The sequence below is a fragment of the Panthera tigris genome, chromosome E3 (assembly GCF_018350195.1).
Source record: "Panthera tigris isolate Pti1 chromosome E3, P.tigris_Pti1_mat1.1, whole genome shotgun sequence".
NCBI classification, from domain to species: domain Eukaryota; kingdom Metazoa; phylum Chordata; class Mammalia; order Carnivora; family Felidae; genus Panthera; species Panthera tigris.
In genome coordinates, this window is record NC_056675.1 from 21,589,672 (window position 1) to 21,613,980 (window position 24,309).

A 24,309-nucleotide genomic window follows, 5' to 3' on the forward strand; every position below is an offset into this window, starting at 1 on the left:
AAACCTCACAACAAGAACAAACACTTCCCTGGCTCTTCCTGGGTGCGGGGTATTAAGCGCTTTACACTTATCAACTTAGTCCATCTTTGCAACAACTTTATGACGTGGCTAATCTTATTTTCCTCCCTTCACAGAGGAGGAAACAGATGCACAGAGAGTAAGAAACGTGCCTGAGATCACACAGCTGGGAGTGGTGGTGGTGCTGGGATCCGAGCCCAGGGAACCTAGCTCCCAACCTCTGCATCCTGTGTGCCCTCTAACAAAGCCAAGGCACAAGTATCTCAACTTTGGGGATGAGGGAATATGGGGAAGGCAAAAGCTACTCTTCTAAGATCACACAGGTGGTATCTTGTGAGGCCTGGTTTGACTGTGAGATTAACATTAACACCTATGCTTGGTCTCTCCATGGAAGATTGCAGGTTTGCGTTTAAACAAATGAGCTAGTCGAGAACAAGGCTATTGTTCACCACTGCTGTTCAACATAGTGCTGGAAGTTCTAGCCAGTGCAATAAGGTAAGAAAATAAAATTAGGAATATACTAATCAAAAAAGAAACAGGGCACCTGGCGATTCAGTCAGTTAAGTGACCGACTCTCGGTTTCAGCTCAAGTCATGATCTCGTGGTTTCGTGAGTTTGAGCCCCACATCGGGCTCTGTGCTGGCAGCATGGAGCTTGCTTGGGATTCTCTCTCTCCCCCGCCCCTCTCTGTCCCTCCCCCCACTCTGTGTCTGTCTCTCTCAAATAAATAACACTATTAAAAACAAAGAAATAAAATGGTCTATATTTGCAGATGACATGATGTTCTACACAGAAAATCCCAAGGAATCCACAAAAAAACAACTAGAACTAATAAATGAATTCAGCCAGTTGACAGAATACAAGACAAATATACAAAATTCAATTGTATTTCTATGTACTATCAATGAGCACATGGAAGCCAAAATTTAAAATATAACACCATTTATAATTGCTCAAAAAATGATATAGGTATAAATCCAAGTATAAAAAAACATGTTCAGAAATTCCATAAAGCTGAAAACTTACAAAACCAAAGATCTAAGGGGTGCCTGGGTGGCTCAGCTGCGTAAGCGTCCGACTCTTGATTTTGGCTCAGGTCACGATCTCACAGATGGGAGCCCAGGGAACCTAGGCTCCCATGCTCAAGCGGGGCCTGCTTGGGATTCTCTCTCTCCTCTTTATCTGCCCCTCCCACCGCTGGTACTCTCTTTCTCTCTCTCTCTCAAAATAAATAAGCAAACATTAAAAAAAAGAAAGAAAGGGGCGCCTGGGTGGCTCAGTGGGTTAAGCGGCCAACTTCGGCTCAGGTCATGATCTCACGGTCCGTGAGTTCGAGCCCTGCGTCGGGCTCTGTGCTGACAGCTCAGAGCCTGGAGCCTGTTTTGGATTCTGTGTCTCCCTTTCTCTGACCCTCCCCCGTTCATGCTCTGTCTCTCTCTACCTCAAAAATAAATAAACGCTAAAAAAAAAAAAAAATTAAAAAAAAAAAAAAGAAAGAAAGAAAACCAAAGATCTAAATACACAGAGAGACATGCCATGTACATGAATTCGAAGACTTGAGATAATAAAGATGTCAGTTCTCCCCAAAGTGATAAAGTTTGACATAATTCCTGTCTGGTCTTTTGTGTTGTCTGTTTTGCTAAATCTGGCAATGCAACCATGGTCCCTGGCCTCATGGAGTTTATAATCTAGTTGAAGGAGAATACAAAAAGTCTTCAAGCAACAAAATAATAAATAAAGGAACAACAGTTCTATACTAAAGAATATAGGAGACTGATTCCAGGCCAGGATAGTCAGAGAGTGGCTCTCAGGCAAGGTGACATGCTGAGACGTGATAAGTATGGAGTCTAAAAAGACTCAAGTAAGGATGATCAAAGGAAAAGACGTGGCAGGGTCTCAGACGTAGGGGCTGAGTTTGGAGTGTTCCAAGAATTACCAGAAGGGCAATGCAGCTGGAGCAAAGCGAGCAAGACAGAAGAATGACCAAAGGAAGAAGTTTGGAGAGGTAAGTAGAAGCCAAACCCCACAGGACCCCGAAGAGACACAATAAAGTATTTCACACTCGGGAAACAATTGAAGGGGGATAAAATGATCTGGTTCACATTTTTGAAAGCTCATTCTGTAGAGAATGCTCTGGAGAGGAGTAAAAACAAAGGCAAAAAAGAAACACAAACAGACAAAAAACTGGGTTGGAGACCACTGTGGTAAATATACCGGGAAGAGAACGTGGTGGTGACTTTGGCTAGGGTGGTGGCAATACAGGGAAAGGTATGGATGGATTTTAGAAGGAGAGTTGGCAGGACCGACTGATGGACTGGGGGGAAAAAAAAAACAACGGACAGAGCAAGTGGGGCAATCAGTGGCTTGACCAGTTGGAAGAACAATGATGCATGCTGTTTGCCAAGATGGTAAGATCCCAGGAGAAATGGGTAAGCAGAGGGGAGGAGGTGGGAAATCAAGCTTTCAGTGTTGGACATACTAAGTCTGAAATTGCTGACGGACAACTAAGTGAAAATGGGTATCTTCAGTATATAGATCAGTGGCTCTTGACCCTGGCTACTCAATAATTTGCCTGAAGGGCTTTTTAAATGTGCTGTTGCCCACACCCTACCACCAAATATATATGCATAACACTTTACACCCATCAGATTAGTTTCATATGCAAAAGTCAGAAAATCACAAGCACTGAAAAGATGTGGGGGACACAGCCCTCAGACATCACTGGTGGGAGTTGAAATCTGATTCCATGAATCCAGAGAGCAAGGCAATGGCATCCAGAAATCTTTAAAAAATGTTCATGTCTCATAACCCAGGAATTTCCAGGTACAGTTCAAAGAGAAACTTTGAATGAGATCTTGCCATTTGCAACTATGTGGAATGGCACTAAAGGATATTATGCTAAGTGAAATTAGCTAGTCAGAGAAAGACAAATATCATATGACTTCACTCACAGGAGGAATTTAGGATACAAAACAGATGAACAATAAGGGAAGGGAAGCAAAAATAATATTAAAACAAGGAGGGGGACAAAACACAAGAGACTCTTAAATACAGAGAACAAACTGAGGGTTGCTGGAGGGGGTGTGGGAGGGGGGATGGGCTAAATGGGGAAGGGGCATCAGGGAGGACACTTGTTGGGATGAGCCCTGGGTGTTATACATAGGGGATGAGTCACTGGGATCTACTCCTGAAATCATTAGAGCACTATATGCTAACTAACTTGGATGTAAATTTACAAATAAATAAGAAAAAAAGAGAAAGAAAAAGAAAGAAAGAAAGAAAGAAAGAAAGAAAGAAAGAAAGAAAGAAAGAAAGAAAGAAAGAAAAAGAGAAGGAAGGAAGGAAGGAAGGAAGGAAGGAAGGAAGGAAGGAAGGAGGAAGGAAAGAAGGAAGGAAAGAAAGAAGGAAAGAAAGAATGAAGAAAGGAAAGGGATATATTTGGGACCAGAGGAATCTTCAATCTTTGGTTCAAACTCCTCAACATTTTGTTTCAACTCCCCCTACTTCTTTGCACCACCCCCACGATGGCCTTCCTCCTTTCTCTTCCAGTATATTCCCTCTCTCCCTCTCTCCCTCTCCCTCTCCTCCTCCCTCTCTCCCACTCCCCCCTCCCTCCCCCCTCCCCCTCTCTCTCCCTCTCCCTTTCTCTCCCTCTCTCTCTCCCTCCCTCTCTCCTAGAATCCCCTAATCTAGGTTCCATGAGTGGGTTTCAGAGAAACTATAAATCCCCTGGCATTATAAGTAAAAATTTGCACCTATGAGTATTTTTCCTGGGGAATGGGTCCATAGCTTTCATCATATTCTCAGAGAGGTCAGAGTCCCATAAGATGAAAATTCAAGAAACAAATATTTTCATGGGATACATGTAATAGCTCCAACACAGTTCCCTTGGTCTATCGTGCCCTGGGAGCAAGAGTTATTTCTCATCAGAAGAAAAAAATCAAAGAGAGAAAATGTAAAGTGATTTGTTCCGACCCTGTTTCCACCAGCCCTGTGCCCTGGGAGAAAGTGCCCTGCCTTTGGAAACATAAACATCTCTATCCTTCCCGGCGTGCTAGGCCTCCCATCCATCATTCCAGTCAGGCTCTGGGCAGCCGCGGCCGGCCTCCTCTCCCGCCATTCATGACCCTCTCCATCAGAATGTCGGGTCTGGCTCTGGCCAGCTTGTTGACGACTGGAGATTTTCCTAGGCCAGCCAAACAGCCTCCTCACCATCAGAGCTCTCCAGAGCTGAAGAAACTACCGGAGCCCAGGAAGGGACGACCAGGGCTGTAGAGGACGCTCCCACGGAATGCCTGAGCCCATAGGTCCAGCCGTAGCTACAGGGGCTACCGGAGGCCTGAAGACCCTGGGGTCTAAGCGGGCTCCTCTGTCACCCGGCACTGTGGAGTCCCATAGTTCTATGCGTTAAACTCGATCGCCAGGGAAAACCAGGGAGATGGGAACGACGAACACACACACACCTGGAGGGAGAGTCAGCAGAGGAGCAGCCGGGCAGCTCTGCTGATCTTGGCTGGGCCTGCCCACGTGTTGGTGTGTCGGCCGGCCGTCAGCTGACCCGGACGGCCTCTGCCGGGTGACTGGGCTAAGTCAGCTCTGTGCCAAGTGTCTCTCACTCTCCAGCTGCGCTACCCTGAGCGTGGTCTCGTGGCAATGAGAAAGCTACAAGGGACAGCGAGCACTAAGCCGGTTTGCAGCCTCTGCTCACATCACATCTGCAAATACTCCTCTGGCCAAAGCAAGTCCAGAGGACTTGGGGCTGAGCCCAGAGGCAAGGGCAGCCCTGGTGCCCCTCCCCACAGTGGGCAGGTACCACAAGCCAGGTGAGAGCCTGTATTTAGAGGTCAGGCTCTGCCTCCTACCAGGAGTGTCTCTTAAAGTCTCTGAGCAAATAACACATTACTTCTCACCTATCTGGTTAGCGAATTCTTTTAATTTTCCTGTGGTAATACAGTCCCGTAATGGGTTGGAGAAACAGGTACCTTAACACACTACTGATGGAATATTATCTTTTTAGAGGATAACTGAATCACGTTTACTATGGAAGATGGCCAAAACGGCCCAAAATTCTTCTCTTTCCCCTTTTTTTAATGTGTATTTATTTATTTAGAGAGAGAAAGCGTGCGTACGAACTGGGGAGGAGCAGAGAGAAAGACAGACAGAGAATCCCGTGCAGGTTCTGCACAAGCAGCGCAGAGCCCAACACGGGGCTCGATCCCACGGACCCTGAGGTCATGACCTGGGCTGAAACCAAGAGTCGGACGCTGAACCGACTGAGCCACCCGGGCGCCCTTTCTCCTCCCCGTGTCAATGTGACTTCGCAACTCCTCCCGCCATGAGTGTGGGTTGGTCACGCGACCTGCTTAGGCCACAGCAAATGTGACACACGGCAGGTTTAACAGCACTTGTACGCTTGGGAATTGCCTCTGCCAACATGCTTGGAAGCCACTACGGGATGAGCCCGAGCCAGCCAGCTTGCTATCGGAGGAGAGGAAAGTCGAGGTGGAAGAAGTCAAGGTGCGTCAGTGGCCCTGTGTAGACAGACGCGAGGCCGGCTGCGATCAGCCACGCCTGGCCTACAACAGAAAAGCCACCCAGCAGAGCCCGGCCCACATTGCCAAATCCCAGAATTCCAGAACGAGCGGCTAAAAGATGCCAATTCATTTTATCATATTCTCCTAAGGGTGTCTTTCAGAAGCAAAGCTACCATGGAGTTTCACTCCACAAATATCTCCTATACCCCTACTATGACCTGCCGGGGTTGTTCTAAGCACTGACAACATACCCATGAAAAGGAAAAAGATGAGGGCGCCTGGGTGGTTCAGTCGGTTGAGCGTCCGACTTCAGCTCAGGTCACGATCTCGCGGTTCGTGAGTTCGAGCCCCGCGTCGGGCTCTGGGCTGATGGCTCAGAGCCTGGAGCCTGCTTCCGATTCTGTGTCTCCCTCTCTCTCTGCCCCTCCCCCGTTCATGCTCTGTCTCTCTCGGTCTCAAAAATAAATAAACGTTAAAAAAAATTTTTTTTTAATAAAAATAAAAAAAAAAAAAAAAAGAAAAGAAAAAAGATGAAATGTGTTCCTGTCCTCATGAAGCGCATATTCTAGGAGTAAGCCAAATTTTAATAATGACCAAGTACAATATGTTGTTTGACCAAGAGTAACGAGCACTCTGGAGACCGAAAATAATAACGTATGACATCATGTTCCGGGCACCATTTAAATGAGGACGGGGCGGGGCGCCTGGGTGGCACAGGCCGTTAAACGTCGGGCTTGGGCTCAGTTCGTGATCGCACGGTTTGTGGGTTTGAGCCCCAGGTGGGGGTCTGTGCTGACAGCTCGGAGCCTGGAGCCTGCTTCGGATTATCTCCCTCTCTCTCTCTCTCTCAGAAATAAACACTGAAAAAAAAAAATTTTTTTTTTAATAAATAAATAAATTAAATAAATAAGGATGGGGAAGGGTCCGGGGCGGGGGGGGGGGGGGGGGGGGGGGGGGGGACGGCGTGCATTACATGAGAAAGCCACCAGACCAGACCTCTGTGAGAAGGTGACATTTGAACAAAGATTTGAAGGAGGTGAGGAATGAGTCTCACGGATATCTACAGGAAGAATCTTCCAGGGAGAGGGAACAACAAGCAGTCTGGAGCCAGAGGAGAGGGCAGGATTCGAGGTCAGAAATGTGAAATGAGGTGGGGTGGGATGCTGTGTAGGCCTTGCGGGTCTTATCAGGAGTCTGCTGTAAACTCCCGTACACGTCTAATTTTTTTAACCAAGTGTGTGTGTTCCTTTCAAACAATATTTTTTTATATATTTATTTACTAATTTATTTTGAGAGACAGAGAGCAAGAGCAGGGGAGGGGCAGAGAGAGAGGGAGACAGAGAGAATCCCAAGCAGGCTTCTCCTCCCTGTCAGCACAGAGCCCCATGCCGGGCTCAACCTTTGAGGGTGGGATCATGACCTGAGCTGAGATCAAGAGTCGGACACTTAACCGACTAAGCTACCCAGGCGCCCCTCAAACAGTAATTTTAAAGAAGTATAGAGAGCAAAACCAAATAGCTCCCAGATTCCAGTATTACTGGACTCTACACGCGTTATCGTAATCCGTGGCCATGCAGGCTCAGAACTCCAGGGAGCCTGCACGAGAGTACCGTCATTTTTGGGCGCAGGCTGCCCTCTGCTGTCGGCTTCTGGATTGGCACCTTCACAAGCGTCGCCTGAAGGAGCAAGGTCGCTGCCCCAGTGGGGAAAAAGATAACCAGTTGACAGAAGCCGCCTGTTTTCCTTGCCGGTAAGCCCGACTATGTCAGGAAGCCCTTAACAGAGGGGAGAGGAGACCCCTCCCCATCTTCACCCATTCATCGTCCGCCCATATATGCCACTTCTTAAAGGACTCAAAATTTACCCGCGCGCTCGCAAACCGTGTGGACACTGTTGGCCCATTCTGCAGGTGAGAGAATGGATGCTGGGAGGCTGTGAACAGTGCACTCCATCTCACTAGCCAGTGCATGGTTAAATCAGGACAAAAGTCGGGCCTCCCAGCTGCTCCAGACCTACTGAAGCCCAACAAAAGGGTAGGTGCCTTTTGCTCAAAGTCACAAATGTGAAGCAGCAAATCCAGGATAAACAGCTGTGAGTCGTCACCACCCCAACCAGGACTCCCCTCCTGCCCCTGCTCTGAGTCCCCATCTGATTCTTTCCCTGCCTCTACCTCCGCTCAGGAAGGATCCATGGATAGCTGAGGGATGGATGGCGGGCCCCCAAGGAGCCCTCGCAGTTTGGCAGAGGATGACACAGAGGCAACCTGGGGACAGATGAACATGAGCCATATTACTGGATGCCAGAGGGGACAGACGAGAGTGGGTGGGTGGGGTCACCGATGCCAAGGAACCTCGTGAGCACCCCTCCCGGGACACCGACACAAGGGGGAGAGAGAACATGAGGGAGTTGACTGAGAGTGATGGGAACGGACTGAGAAAAGCTGGAATTAAAAGAACTTAGTTTAAACTGACTAAGATTACATTCCCAGCTTCCGCACAGCGGGACTCAGAATAGAAACCAAGCTGGGGTATAAAGATCAAAGGAGGTGACGTGTTTGCACACTGTGAGGGTTGCAGCCCGAGAAAAGTGTACCCGCTAAAAAGAAGAGAAACAGTGCTGAAGTTCAGCTCAAAAGACCTGCCTTCTAGTCCTGCCCACACCCCCCCACACACATATGGAAGTGGTTTGAGACAAATCCCTCAACCTTGTGGTTTTGGCTTCTTTGACATTCACGATACCTCAAGGGGTTCAGCTGAGGACCCATGAAGCAGGGAATGTGACCCTGCTTGGAAACACTGTCCACTTCGGCCAGCCACCAGAGGGACAAGTGCGACCCCTCTCAAGAAACGATCAGGGCGCCTGGGTGGCTCAGTCGGTTAAGTGGTGGACTCTTGGTTTCAGCTCAGGTCACGATCTCATGGTTCATGAGTTCGAGCCCCACATCCGGCTGTGCAGCTGGCGGTGTGGAACCTGCTTGGGATTCTCTCTCTCTCTGTCTGTCTCTCTCCTACTCATGCTGTCTCTCTCTCAAAAAGAAATAAACTTAAAAAATAATCATATGACCCCACTCTAAAGTAGGTGTTAACCAAATAACTTTTTTGTTTGCTAATAGCCAACGATTCTCATCGTTCTATACCGGTCTCTGGCAAAGGGGAAGGCAGTACTGATAAATGGCAATGGTTTGCAAGTTTGGGTACAAAAGCTAGGAGGGATCTAACTTATCTGACTGAGATAGGGAAAGACAATTCTCAAGGAAGGTGAAAGAAGGGGGGGAAGGGTGGCTGGAGCCTGATGCTCTGGAAGCTTCAGCCCAAGAGAAACAGGCTAGGAGACACCTTGAGGAAAGCATTTTATTTTGAGTTCATTTATTTATTTATTTAGAGACAGAGACAGCATGAGTGGGGGAGAGGCAGAGAAAGAGGAGAGACAAAGGATCCCAAGCAGGTTCCGCACTGCCAGTCCAGATCCCTGATTCGGGGCTCGAATCCACAGAGCTGCAAGATCATGACCTGAGCTGAAACCAAGAGACCGGACGCTTAACCGACTGAGCCACCTAGGCGCCCCACGGAAGGCATTTTTTGAAGCTGTGTGCCGTAGGAAGTGCCGTTGAAAACTCTCTGTTGCTTCCCTATGAGATCTTCAGTGAGATCTGCACTGCTTACTAATGCTTAGGGAAGTGTGATTTCTTTTTCAGGGGATGTAAAGAAACACCAAGTCCTGCTTTAACTGCATCACAAGGTGAAAACTGCAGTGATCCATGAGGAGAAGCCAGTATACAGACTATGGGGGCATCCTTGGCCTGAGGACATTCAAAACTACAGAGAATGGAACGTCTTTATTGCAAAAATCATTAAAATTTAATCCAATAAATATGCTAAAGGCCATTCTACAGATATACACAGAGCATTATATCACACAATGGCGCAAGTAACTGGCTCTACCTGAGACATTGAGGCACATTTCGCAAGGTAAAACGACAGTCGGACAGACGGAGACGTAAAGAGGAAATCATTCTGCTAGAGCTAATAGAATCTGCCTCAAAATAGTCATGTCTCTCTAGACTGCTGGGGATCACACAGGAAAAGAGGGCAGAATCTTAGGAAAATGTATTGGCTGAAATGAATGAACAGGCAATAAATTAGAACACTAAAAAAGAAAATGCAGAGAAAAAAATGAAATCATGAGTCTCATCATAACTGTGAGATTAGATTAACAAGAAGAAAGTATTAAACTAAACAAAGAAGTCAATGTTGATGATGACAAAGGTACAACCCACATGCAGATCGAACCATCATAAATGTTTACATACCAAATAACATGCCCTCAGATGCTTACAACAGGAACAGCAGAACTCATAAGGAGAATTAAGACAAAAATGCAAAGGCAATAAGCATTCATTCCATTTTCTTGGCCCATGACAGATCAAGTAGATAAAATATAAGTAAGGATACAGAGTTCACAAAAAATGTAGCTAATGAATTTGAGCTTATAAATATAGGCATAAACATGAATATGGATATTCAGTCAAAAGCTGTTTACTGAACACCTACTATGTGCCCAACGTTGTTCTGGGGGCTCAGGCATAAGAGTTAATACAACGGAAATAAATCCCCATGCTTGGAGATTTACAGTCAGTGCAGAAAGATACGATCATTGAGTTAAGGTGATTCTGCTGGGTTTCTCCACTCTAAAGTTACTATTTTTCCTTTTGTAAATAATACATTTCTTTTGGGGAGGTACTCTGAGATGATGTGAAGTGTTCAGTTTCTCATCATACATTTGCTTCCTAGTTTTAGCATCCACTGGTGATTTCTGCCAGAAACAGGACTGTCGCGATTACCAATTGGCGATTATTTAAATTTTCTCAGTGTTTCTACACTTACTACTTGGAATTCAACTGTGAGCAAAAGGTTTCCCGCCTCTCCACTTATTTACTCATCCATGTATGTACTTAAATCTATATGGACACATAGATTCTTATGTAATTCCATAGATCATCATCCATCACTATTTATTTATTATTTACTTTGGCGTTCAAACTATCCCAGGTTTGGCCAGTGGGGGCCCCTTAACACGGGCTCCTGAGTCTTTTTGACATGTCCCCATCATTTGAGTTACTTCCTTGTACTTTCAGGGGTGCATGGGTGGCTCAGTCCGTCAAGCGTCTGACTCTTGGTTTCAGCTCAGGTCATGATCTCACGGCTTTGTGAGTTTGAGCCCCGCATCAGGCTGTGCGCTGGCAGTGAGGAGCCTGCTTGGAATTCTCTCTCCCTCTCTCTTTCTATCTCCCCATCCCCCACTTGCGCTGTCTCTCTCTCTCTCTCAAAATAAACCAACTTAAAAAAAAAAAAAAAGGTATTGTACTTTCCTTGCCCTTGCCCTTGCCCTGGAATCAGCCATTTCTCTCAGCCACTTTGACTCCTTCCATTGGAGAATGGTATTTACACACCACGACATGGGTACTAGGCATGTTCATTGTTAGTTACTGGGGTGTCATTGCTTCCAGCCCACCTCAGAGATACATCGAGAGACAGAGAGACAGATGGACAGATACACAATATGTCTATTTCTGGAATTTATCTACCAATAGTTAAAACCATGAATTCACACTGCTGGATCCAGTTCCAATTCAACACCACCAGGTTTATTCTAGCCTTTCCTTTTTCCACATTCTCCCCTTTTCTAGCAGTGAGAAATTTCTCTCTCATTATCCACAACACATTTCTTTAGTAAGATACACATAAAATAGTTTCAGAATTGTTCATCTTTTAAAAACCAGACATTTTGAGGAGTTCTGTTTCTGAGACATAAAAAGACTATGGATTGGTCTTTTTGATTTAAGAAAGAGAGGAAAAAAAGGAGAGAAAACGAGAGCCTGAAGAAGGGTCCCACAGGCATAAAAACAGATCTTTCCAGCAAACTGGCAAGAAACCCCAAGTTCACAGAAGAGAATTCTCATTCTTGTTCAAGCAGGAAGAGAACTTGACATTTGAATGCTGGTTTAGGGGAACATAAAATTCTCAGTTCAAAATCATTTTGCCTCACAAATTTGAAAGTGCTGATTGTATTGTCTTCCAGGGAGTTCTGGATTTATCCTTCTTCCTAACTTTTCTCTCAATTTCTTTTCTTTCCTTTTTCTTGTCTTTTTATGCTGCATGCTGGGACAAACCATCACAGATTATATTTGCAATGGTGTCTTTTCAATGACTTAATGCATCTTGAATTTTTTATAGCAGTGTGCTCTTTTTAAGATTTTTTAAAATTTTTTTAAAAAAAAATTTTTTAACATTTATTCATTTTTGAGAGACAGAGAGAGACATAGCATGAGCGGGGAACGGGTAGAGAGAGAGGGAGACACAGAATCCGAAGCAGGCTCCAGGCTCTGAGCTGTCAGCACAGAGCCCGACGTGGGGCTCAAACTCACAAACTGCGAGATCATGACCTGAGCCGAAGTTGGACGCTCAACCGACTGAGCCACCCAGGGGCCCCTAATTTTTTAATGTTTATTTACATTTGAGAGATAGAGACAGAGTGTGAACGGGGGAAGGGCAGAGAAAGAGGGAGACAGAATCTGAGGCAGGCTCCAGGCTCTGAGCTGTCAGCACAGAGCCCTACTGGGTGGGGTGGGGGGGGCTCAAACCCACAAACCGTGAGATCCCGACCTGAGCCGAAGTCAGACGCTCAACCGACTGAGCCACTCAGGTGCCCCTGCAAAACATTTTCTGAATGTGATTTGTCTAACGACTATTAAAACATGAGCTTTGCTTATTTAAAGGCTTTCTTTTCCCTATTTCTTATTTCCCGTTTCCTTGTGTGCTGGTTTTTCAGTTCACTCAAATCGTTATCAACCTTTTAGTAATGTTATTTCCCAAATAGCTGGTGATTCCTGAAGGTGTGCTTATCTTTCAGTTGACAAAAAAGAATAACTTAGAAGCACTAAGAAATTCCGAGAAATAAAAAAACGTAAAACCAGTTCCCACAGAGGGAAAAAATAATTACAACATCAGACTTGTTAAGCACTGAATATCAAAAGGTGGAAAAGAAATGTCCATGAAGTTATGAGGGAAAATTATGTGGAATCTAGACTTCAAGCTCTAGTCTAACCTCTGAAGAAAACCAGTGCCATGAAAGAAAAGCACAATCTTCATGTAAGAGGGGAAAAACCCTAAAAAAAAAATTAGTTGAAGAAGCAAAAGTCAAAATTATATACTTGATAATTTCAGAAATATTCAGTAAGAAATCACATCCATTAAAAAAATCATGTTAATAAAAAATAAGTAATTTAATGACTTAGAAATTTTAAAAACTAGGGCACCTGGCTATCTCAATCAGAAGAGCATGCAACTCTCGATCCCAGGGTTGTGAGTTTGAGCCCCACGTTGGGTGTAGGCATTACTTAAAAATAAGTAAATAAATAATCTTTTCTTAAAAACAAAGAAATTTTGGGGCGCCTGGATGGCGCAGTCGGTTAAGCGTCCGACTTCAGCCAGGTCACGATCTCGCGGTCCGTGAGTTCGAGCCCCGCGTCAGGCTCTGGGCTGATGGCTCGGAGCCTGGAGCCTGTTTCCGATTCTGTGTCTCCCTCTCTCTCTGCCCCTCCCCCGTTCATGCTCTGTCTCTCTCTGTCCCAAAAATAAATTAAAAAAAAAAAAAAACAAAAAACAAAGAAATTTTAAAAACCATATATGCTATTGTTTAAGACATTCAGCATCAGGACAGCATAGCATCATGGGGTGAAGACTGAATTTATGATCTCAGAGATCGAGCTGAGAGACTTCCGGAATGGATCACAAAAGGGTCTGAGGTAAACACAGTTCAGAGCCATAGAGAATAAATACAGACCTTCCACCACTGGTTTATCAGTAGCTCAAGAAGAAAGGAACATAGAGAACAGAGGGGGTAAAATAAGAAAAGAGATAATGTGAGCAAATGTTCCCCCAGGTGAAAAAATATACATCTATGAACAGCCGAACTATGCATAAAATGTAATAAAGTTATCTTTCCAGACATTTAAGAATTCAGAAAATTGACCTCTCAAGTCTTCATTCCTAAAAAACAAAAACAGGCTCCAAGATAGAATGGAACTAACCTAAGAGTACAAGAACGGGAGACACCCCCCCCCCCCACCGGCCACTTGGGTAGCACATCGTTTATATCTGAGCTGGGGGTCCGAGGGTAGATGTCTTTAAACAGAGAGAAGGTGGAGTTAGAAATCTCAGTTAGAAATATGATCAGGGTCGCCGGGGTGGGTCAGTCGGTTGAGCATCCGACTCTCAATTTCAGCTCAGGTCAAGATCCCAGGGTTGTGGAATCGAGCCCCACTTTGGGCTCCGCACTGAGTGTGGAGCCTGCTTGGAATTCTCTCTTTCTCTCTCCCTCTGTTCCTCCCCCATTCATACTCTCTGTCTCTAAAAACAATTAAAAATTAAAATAAATTTTAAAAGTTAAAAGAAAGAAATACTGGCAATCTTAGGGAAATCACAAGGACGTGCTTCTTGGTTTGGGGGGCAGAGGGGTGCTGGGGGAGGAAATTAGAAATTCTAGAACCAAAAAAAAAAAAAAAGCCATATAAGAAAGTTAGGATCAAATATGAAGCCACCTACAACAGGAAGTGATTCTGCACAATTGATTCATGGATTCTAAGAACAGACTTTTCTACAAGTCCTATCATATCACTTGGCTCTGCAATGAAAAACATTTGTATCATCATAACACTGTTAAGTGGTGTTTATTCATTTTCAATTTCTGTGCTAGACCTATTAGCAAAATGTAAATGTTATCAACCTTGCGACGTACAGAAGGTTGGGGGGGCAGATGGAAGTAAAAAAGTGTAAGAATACTAATATCCACAGTTTTGATAGTACCAAGAGATACTGTCTAAAGATAACAGAACAAGAAATTAAATTTTAAAGATCATATTGACTTTATAGGAATGATCGCTAGAAGAACTACAAATAAAAAAGACAGCTAGCTAAATCCGGTGGTGGGATTTTAAAAAAGATCACTTCTTACCTTTCAAAGTTGAGCACCAGTAAATACTGCCTATGTAAGATAAATTAAAAAAGTAAAAGTATAAAAATATTATTCAAGTTAAGGAAGCAACAACCAGAATACTTAAAAAGGGAAGTGGTTAAAAAATAGATTATTTGCGGGGAGTAGCATGAGAGGCCGAAGATTGGAATTGAAAGACTTCCGTTTTTCATGGTATGCCTTTCCATATAGCTCTGCTTTTTGCTTTTTGCTTTTTCTTTTTTCGTATTTGTGCTCTAATTTTGTAATGATTTTTAATGTGTTAAAATATTAGAGCAACCACTGAAAAATAGAATAAGATCTATAATTTCCAAAACCCAATATGGAAAAAATGAGTCAAAGAAACTCAATCAATGCAACACTATGCAGGAGAATGGGGATCAGGGGTGGGGGGCAAAGAACAAGGAATTACAATAAACAGAAAATATAAAATATCATGGGAGGAAAAGGAAGCAAAACTCTTAAAAAGGCAAATTGATCAAAGGCTAAAATCGACTGCGTTAAAGAAGAGAAATATATTAATGTAAGAAATACATCTACAAAGGGTTGGGATATATTATGTATGTCATGTTAATAGTAATCAAATTGAGTTGGGAATTCAGGAAGGCCCTCGGGAAAAGAGGGAACAGAAGGTTGTATATTCTTGGGGCTACAGGAGTGAGGTGAGCCAAAATCATAGCTGAGTCGAGCAGTGACTGAATGGGCCAGCCCACATCTGACCATTCCGAGAGAGAGTGTCGCGGGCTGAATAGTGTGTCCTCCCAAACCAAATGTTCAAGTTCTAACCCCTAGGACCTCAGAATGTGGCTGTATTTGGAGATGGAGTCTTTAAAGGGGTGAAGAAGTTAAAATGAGGTCATTAACCCAATGCTGACTGGTGTGTCCTTCTAAGAAAAGGGAAGACAGACCGTGTGAAGACACAGGGAGAAGATGGCCCTCCACAAGACAAGGAGACGGGCCCCAGAAGAAACCAACTGTGCCAGCACCTTGAAGTTTCTGTGGTTTAAGCCCCCCAACCTATGGTAGTTTGTTAGGACAGCCCGAGCAAACTGGCACAGAGGGTCTCCTCTTCTTGATAATGATAGTACAATTAGAGACGTCACATGCACATGAAGTGGACAGAATAAACAGGGGTTGTAGGCAGAATTGCACACGGGTCTAGCAGGTTCCACTTTGGCAGGAGGTCTGGGGCATAGTTTGGAAGGTTCTTCGGCCGTTAGCAAAGGATAGGAGTGGCAAATGGACTCGGGGTGTACATTTAAGGGACTGGACGCTCGGGAAATTCTTGACCGCCGCAGCCCTATTTACCTACACTGACATGGGCATGACTTAGGCAGAGAATGTTGGGAAAGCCAGGTTGCCTAATTCTGCCACCTGAAAGCCACTGATCAGTGGCAGGCGACACGAGCACACGTAAAACTCAGGGCTCCGTCTCCTGATGGGTTTGTGAATTGGCTTCCTAGCACTCTGACAGTTCTCTTGTTTGCTTTTCTTATCCCTTGCTTTTACCGAGAAAATCTGGGCCTGACTTAAAAATTAGGACAATAGAAGGGAGTCAACAAACTACATCAGTAATCTCCAATTAAAAGACAAAGACTCAAAGTAGTGGATAGGCTAATCAATGGAACAGAATAGAGTCCAATAGAATCCGGGAAGACTTACATGTATTCAATCCACTCATTTCAACAAAGGTGCCAAGTCAATGCAAAAGAGAGGGCAGAAGTTTTTTTAAACAAATGATGCTGGAAGAACTGAATATCCATATAGGAAAAAAGTACAAAAGAACCTCCACCTCTACCTCACTGCATACACAAAAATGTGCTTGAAATGGACCATGCACTGAAATGCAAAAGACACAAAGCCCTACTTTTTTAATGGATGAAATACTTGAACAGAAACTTCAAGGGCCAATACGCACATGAAAAGGTGCTCCCTGTCGTTAGGCAAATCTAAAAGACAGAGACTCTTTGTTTTTAAGTCCTGTTACCCAGCCCTGGGCCACAGGCTCCTAAAACAAAAATACATGCCTCCTTTAAAAATCTGTGGGAAATAAAAGAGATGTAAAGCAGGCGGTCTCCTTCATCATTAAGAATGCTAATTGGCACAGTTTTATGGAGAGCAATTAGGCAAAATTTAACATCATTTTACATGCAATGACCTGTGACAGAGCGCTTTCAATTGTAGGTATAACCTAAAGAAAACTTACTACCCCCCCACCCCACACCCCCCCCACCTCTCCCCCTCCCACCTCCTGCCCCCCATGCACAAAGACGCATGTGCAAAAGTGTCTACGGAAGATTTATTTGGAAGAGTGAAAATGTGGAAACTCTCTAAAATGCCCATGAGTATGGGGGCGCGGTTAAGTAACTTATGGTGCACCCAACTCTTCATATGATAGATGGAATCATTAAAATAACAAAGTAGACTTGTATCTACAGACATGGAGAGATCGTCCAAATAGACAGACCTATTTCTAAGTAAAAAAGGAACTCACCAAACAATGCAAATGGCTATTTACATCATATTTTTTATGTTTATTTATTTTTGAGAGACAGAGAGAGACAGAGAGAGAGAGAGAAACAGAGCATGAGCAGAGGAGGGGCAGACAGAGACAGAGACACAGAATCCAAACCAGGCTCCAGGCTCTGAGCGGTCAGCACAGACCCCGACGTGGGGCTCAGCCTCATGACCTGAGCTGAAACCAGGGGTCGGGCGCTTCACTGACTGAGCCACCCGGGCACCCCCCACAGTTCGTATTTTAACAACCAGACCAGTAATGCCAGCGTCTGCTTGTGCCAGACCGAGGTCTGAGTAGTTTTGTTGCTGTGGTTGTTGTTACTGCGTGTTTTCTAAAGGTTGTTCTAAGACGGTCTGCCTGTCAGGCAACTGCTTCACTCCACCTAACTCAACCCGAAGACTGCTTCGTCGGTGTTGGGAGGAAAAGAAAGAGGCTGGCAAGCAGCCTGTGACCCACACCAGGCTGCCCCCACCAGCTGTTGTGGGCACGGCAGCCCCCCACGCCCAGCTCCGAGGGGGTTTGTCACGTTGCTGATTTCCGCCATGCTTCCCTCCCGAAGTGGCAGCTCCAGTTGTTTCCCCGGTAATTTCCAAGATGCTAATTGCCACCTGCTGATTTCCTGTAAACACTGTACTTTACACATGTGATTAATCAGAAAGCTGTGGGCTGTTCTGAAGAAGCGTGTGTGCCTGTGTGTGTGTGCACGCACGCACGTTTCATTACTGTGGTGAATTTAAATCACAGGCAATGTTTGCTCACAAAGCCGCATTGGCGGAACGGCAGGGAAAACAAAATTACAAAATACCATAAACTGCAAGTTCACAGACCGTATAAACAACAATTCGAGTCAGCCCGACAACTCACTGAGTCAACGCTGGAACGGAGCAAGCAGCGACAGGGCATCTCCAAAGGAGACTTTGAATCACAGGTGTTTGTGCTCCTCGGAGAAACCAAAACCGAAAACATTTTCCAAGGTTTTTGGTAAAGAACATCCTCGTAAGTTAGTTTCAAGATCAGCCTCGTACCAGTTCCTAGGTCTTCCACCGACTACCCACAAGATCTGTACAAATTACCTGAACCTCCAAACTGCCATTTCCTCATCTGTCAAATGGAGATAATGGCTAAGTCACCCGAGAGAGCGCGTAAATTACTTATTTTGCATATTAGAATCGTTTGGGGTGTTAGTGACAGAAATTTAATTCCGAGTGGCTTAAGCAAAGCAAGAAATGTATTGGCTAAAAAAAATTAAGACTAGGGGCTCTGAATTCAGGTGCTAGTGGGTCTGGACGCTCAAATAATGACTTCGGAACTCTATGACACCCTCCCCTCTTCTTTCCTCTGTGCAGACCTCTTTGTCGAGCAGACTCTATTTATGGCAAGCTGGTAGACCAATCAAGAGCTCCACACACAGATCTTCTCTTCCCAGCGACTGCAGAGAACTGGCATGGATAGCATCTGACTTGAAAAACGGCCCGCTAGTCCATTCCCAGATCACAGTTTGGGCGCGGTCAAGTGCAGACTCACATAGACCCTGCTCAAACTGCAAAGACATGCACAGCACCAGCCACATATATGAAGACACAGCTGGACATCTCATCTCAAAACCCAAACAAGACAGTCTGAAGGACAGCCAGCCCCACTTGACAGTGCTTGTAAGAGGAAACACTGGGGTTCTGATGTCAGGATCGGAGTTCCAGGATTGGTACTCAATCTTCCATATAAGCAGATGTACTGAGAAATGAGAGAGAGAGAAGTTTGCTCAACTCAGAGAGAGCAGTTGGTCAGCCCTTCCTACACATGCTCACATCTGTTGGCTCCATTTCAGGACTTGGCCAACAGGGAAAACTGGGCGGTTCATAGACCCAAACCCAGATACATCTGGCCGAGGTAACCATTCGCCATTTTCTGTTTCCAAGCCTCTCTGCAGGCTTACGGCATTTCCTACCAGAAATTCTTAATATCCCCACCAGTACTGCTGGTCTTGAAAGTATAGGGCCCATCAGTCTACCTAATCACTTAGCGTTTTTATCCTGCTCTATCCACTACTGGGGCAAGATGGGATCCTCTGCCCTTCATTTCCACTGGCCCTCCTCCTCAATTTCTCCCCTGCTCTGAAGAGAATCCTTTAGTGTGATAATGCATCCGTTACCCTAGCAGAGTTGATCAATATTAGCCATAAGGGTTTGATGTTTTTAGGTACTTTGCTCTGAAACCTGTGAGAATTCAGGGCAAATGGGTCTTATCAGGACAGATGAGAGAATCAAGTGCACAAGAAGGCTGGTGGCTCTTGTTGGAAGAGGATGGGGGGATGGAGATCAAGATCAAGCGGGCTTGCTGATGTCCATGAAAGGACACATAAAACAGAAAGGAAATGTTGGTAGCAGCTTCTGGACTGTAAATCTCTTCCTGACTGGCTATGAGGAGCATCAAAGTCCTTTCTATAACGAACAGAGCTTAGTTGCCTTTCCAGTCCCTGTGGGCTAAAGGAACAGAGTTCGAGGCAGCACAGAGTGATGGTGAAGAGCACAGACTCTGGATTCAGATCACCTGGATTTGAACCTAGGATCCTACACTCTGTAGGTAGGACACCTTGGGCATGTTACTTAACTTCTCTGAGCCTCAGTTTCCTTATTGGTAAATAAGGATAAAATAATGGCATCTACCTCCCAGGATTGGCCTGAGAAGGCAATTAGTTAATATCCATAAACTATTTAAAACTGAACCTGGCTCATAATAAACACTGCATATATATTGGCTTTATATAAACAGCAAGCTGGACTCCCTTCCTTCAGGGAATCCCTTTGTTTACATGTACATGGTTGATTGGGTGACTACCCCAGGACAAGCGTTGTTGAGTCTCTCTACAGATTCACAGATGCAAAGTGGGGGTACCCAAGAGGGGTGCAGCTTGCACCCAAGGAGCTTTGATTTGTTCACTTGATTCCGATGCAAAGGGTTTTTTCTTCTGTTTGGCAGTGTTGGAATGAGCCTGCATTGGCTTACTCTGAAAATAAGGAAAGGTCTGCAGTGTACTTTTCTTGCCCTAGGCTGAAAAGACTTGGCACAGTCACTTACAAGGGTGAGCTGGGTTGATCACAGGAGGGCTTAAGTGGACATCAGCCTTTGCTAACAACTGGGAAGCAGCATCACAAGCAGGCACTGGGGTCAATAACAGATGTTCCCAGAACTCCAAAGGCAAAGGCAAGTTAGAACCCAGATATGAGAGATGAGGGTAGAGATTGCACTATAGGCTGGCTCAAGCATGGTCTGCCTAAAGCGTGGCTGCAGCTATGGTGCCCACGGTCATCTTGTCCAGGTCACCCTCACATTCTGGCATTCCCAACCTCCCTCTCTTTCACCTGTTACCCACTCAAGTCACTCTGGGCCACTATGTACACTCTATTCCCACTCACCTCTAGAATTCCTTTTCCTTATCAAGTCAATTCCTGCTCACTTCTCAAGCATAAATGAATTTCAGTCTCCTCCTTGAGGTTTGCTTTGACCCCTTCCAAAGTCTCTGAGCTGATACTCATTTCCTGATACCATCATGTGGAATTACCTATTGCCTTATGACATCTCTTATACTGGGGCCTGTAGAACAACAAACATCCATTAGTTTTGCCTGGATAGCATCCTTCATTCCTTCTGCTGGTAGTAACACTTACCCAATTTTTCTTTGGAGGAAAAAAAGCCCTTCCAAATTCTTGGTCCATGTGGCTCAAAAGGCTCAGCTCCGGGAGTGCACATGTGACTAGGCCTGATGCATCGAGTATTCCATCCCCTGGTCACAATGATTGGTTCAGGGCTGGGCACATGACCCAAATCAATGCTATGAGTTTCAGCTCCAGGATTTTTGCTGAAACTACTGAGAAAGGGGGAGGGAGGAATCTCTCTTTCAAAAGACCAGCAACCACCATAGGATGGAGACAAACTTCCTAAAACTTAGGCCAATTCAGAAAAAAGAAGAGCCAAAAAAAAAAAGAGAGAGAGAGAGAGAGAATCAGACGCCTAAGGACACAATCTGGATCGTGTGACACGATAGGATACAGCTATACCTAAACCTCAACATCACCTGGACATTTCAATTACGTGAGACAATAAATTCCCTTCATTCATTCATTCAACAAATATTTACAGAAGGCCTATTATGTACCTGGCACTGCTCTAAACACTAGAATACAAGGGATACACTTTTTTTTTTTTTACTTAATACAATGTAAGCTAGATTTCTAGCCCTGGTCAATGATGTCTTCATGTTGCTTAATTCATGAATTGTTATTTAGCATCCTTCATGTGAATGCCTCTTTTTCCCAAGTACACTCATTGAGAATGGAGACCACACATTATATTTCTCTATATCACCAACTGTGATATGTGCGCAGTAAATAATTAACAAATTATTTGTTAAGTCAATAAAGGCTACATTTATTGGGAACTACCACTCGTGGTATTGATTCAAAGAGCATAGCTCAGAAGAAATGTCTAAGGAGCTTTGCCAGTGAGCTCTGATTAGACCCCGGCAGCCAAAAGATGTATGTGCTTCATGAGCACAAACATGGCATGATGATGGAATCAATATTAATCCACAACAAAAGGAATATATCAGAGGACTGACATGATGTCAGACCATATGCCAGTGCCTATTTCTGCTCCTAGTCCAAATTCTTGGAAATGACCCAAGAAAAGATGTTGTTAAATAATAAATATTCAATATTGATGAAAATCAAGAAAAGGTACACAATGGATCTTCTGAACAGAAGGAGAAGAGCTTACTCCTACATGTGCAGGAGGGGATCGGCTATGAAGGGGAGTGGTTCTGGGGGAAGTCCAAACTCAGAAGAGCAAGCAGTGGGTAGTGAATGGTAGAGTAAATGGAGAACTGAGTTCAGAGCAACTGGATGGTCAACTCAGCTACTGACACTCTTATGCCATGCGGGAGTAGGCAGCCAGCACCTTTTTCTGCAGAATAAAGCAGTGGCTATGGACGCAAAAAAGGAAGGCACAGGATCCTGCCACGGCATCTTCCAACTCCTAGGAGAGACAGGAAACATTCTAACCAGAGGAAAAGCTACCAGCTCACTCTTTCTGGTGGCATACCCACTGCCTTCTAGCAGCTGAATATAACCAAAATCATCATCAAGAGATAGATATGGAATATCTCAAGCACAAGAAATGGGAGGAGCAAGAATCCCCAAATATACTGCAAAATCTAATCCAATGGCCCTTTCTCTCTCCTTCTCTCATTTAATCTCTCAACAATAAAAACAATAAAACAAAAAAAAACAATAAAACAATAACATCTCTCAATAAAAATGGCCACTCCTTTCTTCCTGCAACACATGCTTTCCTTGGCCATCATGACCCCACACTGTGGTGGTCTTCCTTTTATTTCTTGTCATTTTTAACTAGTCTTCTATGTGTTTTCTAGGGCTGCCATCACAAAACACCACAAACCGAGTGGCTTAACAGAACCTTCTCATTTCAGAGCTCTGGAGGCCAGAAGCCTGAAATCCAGCTGCCAGCAGGGCTGTGCTCCCTCTGAAGAGTCTAGAGAAGGCTCTCTCCTAGCTTCCAGTAATTCTTTGGCTTGTGGTAGTGAAGTACAGTCTTCACGTGGACTTTCCTCTTTTTATAAGGACACCAGTCATATTGAATTAGGTATCCTATTCCAGCATAGCCTCATCTTAACTTATCTGCAATGACCAGAATTCCAAATAAGGTCACATTTTGAGGTACTGGGGGTTAAGATTTCAATATATGAATCGGGGGGCACAGAATTCAATTTACAATTCCCCTCCTTTGCTATCTACTTAACAATGAGCACGGACCTTCCTTCTCTTCCCTTTACATTTGTGTTCTCTCCCTATATGTTTTCATCAAATCTGACGGCTTTAAGTAAATGCTGATGACTTCCAGATTTCTATCTCCACCTCTGACCTCTCCCTTGAGGCATACCCACTGTCCATTTGAACCTTACATATCTAATAAAGATCTTAAGATTATGGCATCCAAAACAGTATTAATAATATTCACCATTACTCCACTCCAACAAACTGGACTCCATGAGGTCTCCCCACGTCAAAAACTATAGTACCATCAAAGTTGCTGAAATAAAAAACTGAGGATCCCTCCCTTTCTCTTATGCTCCACAACCAAGCAAGACAAGTCCTAACAGCTCTGTATGCAAAATATATAGAACACATCCATTTCTCTCCACCTCTATTGTCACACCAAAGCCCAAGCCATTACCAATCTTTTGCCAGAACTAAATCTGTAGGCCCGTATCTTACCATTCTTTACTTTACCTGCCTCCGGTCCACTCTTCAACATCAGTGTGATTTTGAGAAAGTATACATCTGATCACGACACTCAGTAGCTTTAAATCCTTAAATGCCAACTTTTAGAATCAAGGACATACTGCTTACTATGGCCCACAATGCTCTTTCAACATGGTCTTGCCCCTCCCTGCCTTCATCTTTACTCTGGACCCATCTCTCCTCTTGCTCTTTATGCTCCAGACATGCTGTCTCCTTGGTTTGTAGAACACCTCACACAATTTCTCACTTCAGGGCCTTTCTATACACTCGCTAGTCCCCTTTTCAGGAAAGCTCTTCCATAGATTCTGCACCTATGTGCTTCCTTCTCATCCTTGACACTCCAGCTCAAATATCAATCCTCAGAGAATCTTTTCCCTGATCAGACTTTCTAAAGTAACCCTTGCCCCAGTTACTGTCTGTTCTATCACCCTATTTATCTTCCTTCTAGTATTTACAATAACCGGAAATTATCCTGTTTATTTATATAGGTACTTGCATATTCTTTGTCTCCTTCTCCAAGCTCCGCTAGAATGTAAGGAACCAAGTGTGTCCTTCGCCACTATGTCTTCAGTGTTCAATACTTTACCTGAAACAGAATTAACTTCTATATATGTGTTTAATGGATGGGGAGATGAATAGAAAAATAGGCCTTAGAAACCCTCTTACTCAAATCCCTGTATGCTGAGTATTCTCTTAGCACACTATTTCCAGGAGTCTAGATGAGAGAGAATTCTTTTTCCTAGAGACAGAGAGATGCCCTCACTTTCTTGCAACAATGGGCACACTTTACATTGCCTTCATCGTAAAGTCCAAATTCCTTCCAACCTGTCTGTACGACTTTATCTTCCACCACTTCCTTCCCCTATAGTAAGTTCATGGTACACTTAGCTTC

General features: G+C 44.4%; 1 long non-coding RNA gene across 1 annotated transcript in view; it reads right to left on the minus strand.

Moving 5' to 3' along the window:
* The window catches only part of LOC122234642, a 37,871-nt gene extending 16,836 nt beyond the window's left edge, over positions 1–21,035 (minus strand). The window contains exons 1-2 of the long non-coding RNA XR_006212509.1: positions 20,766–21,035; positions 20,514–20,691 (exon numbers count right to left, since the gene is read on the minus strand). This is a non-coding gene — a long non-coding RNA (uncharacterized LOC122234642). The remainder of the gene's footprint in view (positions 1–20,513; positions 20,692–20,765) is intronic.
* Positions 21,036–24,309: the final 3,274 nt, after the last annotated feature.